We start from the raw sequence: 6,581 nt of genomic DNA, 5'->3' as shown, positions 1-6,581 counted from the left end.
TTCATTCAAATAACAGATTAGACATTCTTATAATATGTCAACAAAAGTTAGATTTTATTTCCATCATTTACACTTTCAAAATTACAGAAAACCAAAAAATGGCGTCTGAAAAAGTTTGGGCACCCTGCAGAGTTAATATCTTGTACTGCCCCCTTTGGCAAGTATCACAGCTTGTAAACGCTTTTTGTAGCCAGCCAAGAGTCTTTCAATTCTTGTTTGAGGGATCTTTGCCCATTCTTCCTTACAGAAGTCTTCCAGTTCTTTGAGATTTCTGGGCTGTCTGTCACGCACTGCTCTTTTAAGGTCTATCCATAGATTTTCAATTATGTTGGGGTCAGGAGATTGTGAAGGCCATGGCAAAACCTTCAGTTTACGCCTCTTGATGTAATCCCCCGTAGATTTTGAGGTGTGTTTAGGATCATTATCCATTTGTAGAAGCCATCCTCTCTTTAACTTCAGCTTTTTCACAGATGGCATCAAGTTACCATCCAAAATTTGCTGAAATTTTATTGAATCCATTTTTCCTTCTACTCGTGAAATGTTCCCTGTGCCACTGGCTGCAATACAACCCCAAAGCATGATTGATCCACCCCCATGCTTCACAGTTGGACAGAGGTTCTTTTCATTAAATTCTGTGCCCTTTCTTCTCCAAACGTACCTTTGCTCATTCGGGCCAAAAAGTTATATTTTAACCTCATCGGTCCACAGAACTTGTTTCCACAATGCATCAGGCTTGTCTATATGTTCATTTGCAAAGTTCAAACGCTGATTTTTGTGGTGAGGACGTAGAAGAGGTTTTCTTCTGATGACTCCTCCATGAAGACCATATTTGTACAAGTATCTCTTTATAGTGGAATAGTGTACCACAACTCCAGTGTCTGCCAGATCTTTCTGGAGGGATGGTGCCGTCAAACGTGGGTTTTGAATTGCTTTTCTCACAATCCTGCGAGCTGTTCTGTCTGATATTTTTCTTGGTCTTCCAGATCTTGCTTTACCTTCCACTGTTCCTGATGACTGCCATTTCTTAATTACATTCCGAACAGAGGATACTGACATCTGAAAACGCTTTGCTATCTTCTTATCGCTTCTCCAGCTTTGTGAGCGACAACTATTTTCACTTTCAGTTTTCTAGACAACTGCTTAGAAGAAGCCATGGTGCTGATTGTTGGGGCAAGGTCAGATGAGTCTGGCCATTTAAAACCTTTGAGATTGACATCACCTGGTCTTCCCAGACGATGATTGAGAACAATCCATGACACTGGCAGGTCTCAGCTTTGCAAAGAGGGCGGGGCATGCTAGAAATTCTGCAGGGTGCCCAAACTTTTGCAGACGCCATTTTTTTGTTTTCTGTCATTTTTAAAGTGTAAATGATGGAAATAAAATCTAACTTTTTTTGACATATTATAAGAATGTCTAATCTGTAATTTGATGCCTTTTGGAGTTTTTTCCATCTTTCCTTGGCTTTGTTATGCACATTAATACAAATTATTACCTGGGGTGCCCAAACTTTCCATCCCCACTGTACCCCCACTCTGCAAACACCTCTCTCCAATCCCAGGAAGTTTTCCACTAGCAGATGGAACTCAACCAGCGTCAGTCTGCCCCAGTCAGCTCTTTAGAGCGGGCTGCAGGAGTACTAACACTGGGCAACACTATGACAATACATGTTAAATACATCTTTATAGCATTTCCACAACAGAAGTAACTATCTCTATATGAAAATACTCAAAGAACACATAGATTGGGTACCACACTGTAAGCACGTGCTTACACACTAACTGGGAAAAGGTTGCTGGGAACCCTGACCTTTATTCAGAGGGGGCTGGCACGGTAGAAAACCTCATTATTGGCCCTTAAAAGCCACCTGACCACAGTTCAATGGTCAGGGATTGTATGAATGGTAATTGGTTTGTATGGCAGCAAACATTTGCATCAGTTTACTGTGTTTCTGAAATGGCTGGAGATCAGGACAAATGCATGATCCAACAGAACCTAAGGTTCTTTGCTAGCAGGAAGTATATTATTGGTAGTTAGTTTCCACAGGTTATTACATGTCCTTTATTTTCCCCAGATAGGGAGATTATTGTCAGGATCCCTCCCATGTATTATCTGTGTTCCTCTGTATAAGGATTCCTATGACTCTGTGTCTCAGTCTCAGCCCCTCCCATGTATTATCTGTGTTCCTCTGTATAAGGATTCCTATGACTACGTGTCTCAGTCTCAGCCCCTCCCATGTATTATCTGTGTTCCTCTGTATAAGGATTCCTATGACTACGTGTCTCAGTATCAGCCCCTCCCATGTATTATCTGTGTTCCTCTGTATAAGGACTCCTATGACTACGTGTCTCAGTCTCAGCCCCTCCCATGTATTATCTGTGTTCCTCTGTATAAGGACTCCTATGACTACGTGTCTCAGTCTCAGCCCCTCCCTGTGTAGGAATGTACAGAACTGGTTAATGAGTGTCAGAGACTTTAGTGTCATTTCTCTCTTCTGCTCTCAGCGATGGCGTCTGCTGATCTAAGGAAGGAGCTGGAATGTTCCGTCTGTCTGAACATTTATACAGATCCTGTGACCCTGAAATGTGGACACAACTTCTGCCGGGACTGTATTGGTCATGTGTTGGATACACAGCAGAGGTCTGGAGGTTATTCTTGTCCTGAATGTAGAGAAGAGTTCCAGGATCGGCCTGCACTGCACAGGAACATAACACTGCGTAACATAGTGGAGAATTTCCTGTCCACCCATCCAGATCAGGAGGAGTCCGGGGTCTTCTGTACTTACTGTATTCACACTCCTGTACCTGCTGTCATATCCTGTCTGCATTGTGAAGCTTCTCTGTGTGACAATCACCTGAGAGTCCACAGCAAGTCACCAGAACACGTCTTATGTGACCTCACCACTTCCCTGGAGAACAGGAAATGCTCTGTCCATAAGAAGATCCTGGAGTATTACTGCACTGAGGACTCCTCCTGTATCTGTGTGTCCTGCAGGCTGGATGGAGAACATCGGGGACACCAGGTGGAGACTCTGGATGAGGCCTCTGAGATGAAGAAGAAGAAACTGAGGAATGTTCTGCAGAAACTGGTGACAGAGAGAGAGGAGATGGAGAAAAGAGTCCAGAGTCTGGAGGAGCACAGGAGGAAAGTACAAGGAAAAGCAGATGATGAAACAGAGAGAGTCACTGTCCTGTTCAGAGACCTCAGGAGACGTCTGGAAGACTTGGAGTAGAGAGTCCTGAGGGACATCTCCGGGCAGGCAGAGCGGATCTCCGTGTTAATCAATGATCTGCTCGAGGATCTGGAAATAAAGAAGGAGGAGCTGTCCAGGAAGATGCAGGACATTGAGGAGCTGTGTAACATGACGGATCCACTGACTGTCCTCCAGGAATCAGACACAGGTGACTTGTGTGATACGGAGGATGATGAGGACAGAGAGAGACGTGATAAACTCCTCCATGATGGAGGGGATCTGGATGTGGCGGGCATCTCACACACATTACACACAGGTTTATGTGATATAATACAGCAAACATCGGGGGTTACAGACATATTACTGGATGTGAGGACAGCTGGTAATAATCTCCATATATCAGATGACAGGAAATCTGCATCATCATTATCATCACATCATAATCGCCCAGAAACACCAGAGAGATTTCAGAATTATCAGGTGATGAGCAGTCAGAGGTTCTCCTCAGGGAGGCATTACTGGGAAGTGGATGTCGGGGGGTCATTGTTCTGTATAGTCGGGATGTGTTACCCCAGTATAGACAGGAAAGGATATCATTCAGTGATTGGATATAATAAGAAGTCCTGGGGTTTGGAGAGGGGGTCGGGTAATCAGTACATAGTGAGACATGACAGTAAACTGATCCCATTACCCGACGATGTCTCCAGTAAGAGAGTCAGGATAGATCTGGATTATGAAGCTGGGTGGATCTCTTTTTTTGAATTGTGTGACCCGATCCGACATCTCCACACCTTCACCACCACCTTCACTGAGCCCCTCCATGCTGGGGTATATGTAGGGTTAGGTTCCTGTATAAAGATATCTGGGGGGAATCAGATAAATCTGTCCAGATGCGGATGACATCACAGGGCAGAGAATCTGATTGGAGTAATACTCAGCCAATAGGAGGAAGCAGAGTATAAGAACCAACATAACTGATTTATTTATAAAGCTGCAGGTTCCGGGGGACGTCAGTTCCGACGTCCATACCCTAACATGACTTAGATCAGCTATTTGGTGGTTTAACTTTACGCCGGACGTACGCCTTACGTAAACAGCGTATACTCATGCGACGGGCGCAAGTACGTTCGTGAATCGGCGTATCTTGGTCATTTGCATATTCAACTCGTAAATCAATAGAAGCGCCGCTTGCGGCCAGCGTAAATATGCGCCCAATGATGCGACGGCGTAGGAGACTTACGTCGATCGGATGGAGCCAGAATTCAGGCGTATCTGGTTTCAAGAATACGGCGCATAGATATGACGGCGCATCCGTGGACTTACGCGGCGTATCAGTAGATACGTCGGTGTGAGTCTTTGTGAATCCGGCTATAGGTGTATTTGAGGAGTAGTAGGTCACTTGGTTGTAGAGAGATCTCTGGAATATAGAGGACAGAGGTTAAATTCCTCTACCCTTTTTTCTTTTTTTCTTTTTTTTTTCTCACAGGCTCACAGAGGTCTATTTGATATGTAGATAATGATATAATGATATAGTGATTTAATGATTTAATGATACTGCATGAGATCGGAATCTGAATTAAGACAGAGGTGAATAAAAGGGAAAAAAAGATAGTAAGAGAGAGATATAAAAGATCACTGGGGCTTAAAAAAAAATATATTTTTTTTTTTTTTCACAGGCACTATGACCATCACTAGAGAGGTGTACAGAGGGGGAGTGATGAAACCAAGGGTACTGAGAGTACTGAGATGTGGAAATACTTGTTTTGTGGAGGGGGAGTGGATAGGGGGGTGAGTTGGATAAAGAAAAAACACACTGACACGGTCCACCCCTCCCCCCCCACCCTTAAAAAAAAAGAAAGCATTATAAATAAAAAAAATGTAAAAAAATTAAAAAAATTAAAAACAAATTGTTAAAGATAAAAAAAAAATACTGACACATGTGCCGCTGTCACATGAGATTAAAAAAAAGTATAGGTATTCGGTATCGGCGAGTACTTGAAAAAAGTATCGGTACTTGTACTCAGTCTTAAAAAAGTGGTATCGGGACAACCCTATAAAATACTATTGAGCAACACATTTGACAAGGCTGGTGGACTGGTGTAGACATGGGGAGATGTTTTTTTGGAGGGGGGGTTTGTTTACGGGAGAAAAGGTTAAACAAAGAAGGAGAGAGGGATATAGAAAGCATAGATTAAGTGTCCGATTATGCTGCCCGGATGGATAGAATAAGGAAGAATAGGTACAGATGTGTAAATAGATGTGTTATATCTGTATAACTGTAATAGTTGGACGTTGAATTTAATGGAATATGTATTCTGTTTTGTATGTTTCTCTTTTTGATAAAATAAAAATATAAGATATTCAAAAAAAAGATGTTCAGAGATAATAGAAATTAATGTCTCTTGTAATTAGGGTTGTCCCAAAACTGATACTAGTATCGGTATCAGGACTAATATCGAGCATTTGCAAATGCTCCCGATGCCTAATCAGATACCTGGGAATGCAGCGGAAGTCAGCAGAGGGAAACCGGAAGTCAGCGGGCAGAGAGGGCGGAGCGGAGAGCGAGTCAACAGACTGACAGCAGAGGAACTAGGGGTAAGCTGGCCTGGGCAGGGGTGCAGGGTGCTGCCACATATTCCGTCAAAATTGGTGACTGGAGCCGCCACATTCGGTAAAGGAAGTGACATTCCGTGTCTCCGTCGGAGTTTAAACATCACGACGCCCATCTTGGTACAACCTGCAGTAAGCCAACAGTGGACATCTGGTTACACCCAGCCCATATAGTTTGCGCTGGGTGAAACAAGATGTCCACTGCTGCTTGCTGCGGTCGAGTGCAAGGTGTACCAAATGGGCGTCGCAGCATATAGTATATACTATATGATAAATTACATGAATGATGAGAGGAAAGGAAAGATTCTGCAATGCTATATGCCAGTGATGGAGAACCTTGGCACCCCAGATGTTTTGGAACTACATTTTCCATGATGCTCATGCGCTCTACAGTGTAGTTGAGCATCATGGGAAATGTAGTTGCAAAACATCTGGGGTGCCAAGGTTCACCGTCACTGCTATTTGCCATATAGCATTGCAAAATCCTTCCTTTCCTATCATTCATGTCACTTATTATGCCAGGCCAGCAATTGATAATCAGTGCTGAATTTCAGTGCCTGCCCATCAGTGTCCACAAATGCCACCTATCAGTGCCCATAAGTGCTGCCTGTCAGTGCCAGCCATCAGTCAGTGCCACCCATCAGTGCTCATCAGTCAGTGTCACCTATCAGTGCCCATAAGTGCTACTGTCACATGACATTAAAAAAAAAAAGTATGGGTAATCGGTATAGGCGAGTACTTGAAAAAAAAAATATTGGTACTTGTACTCGGTCTTAACCAC

At 43.4% G+C, this 6,581-nt stretch overlaps 1 pseudogene; it reads left to right on the top strand.

Annotated features, from left to right (window-relative positions):
- The first annotated feature begins 2,302 nt into the window (after positions 1 to 2,302).
- On the top strand, positions 2,303 to 4,267 carry LOC120924709 (annotated as a pseudogene).
- The last annotated feature ends 2,314 nt before the right edge of the window (positions 4,268 to 6,581 follow it).

Source organism: Rana temporaria, chromosome 1, assembly GCF_905171775.1.
Source record: "Rana temporaria chromosome 1, aRanTem1.1, whole genome shotgun sequence".
Taxonomy (NCBI): Eukaryota; Metazoa; Chordata; class Amphibia; order Anura; family Ranidae; genus Rana; species Rana temporaria.
This window is presented reverse-complemented; position numbering and strand designations above follow the sequence as displayed.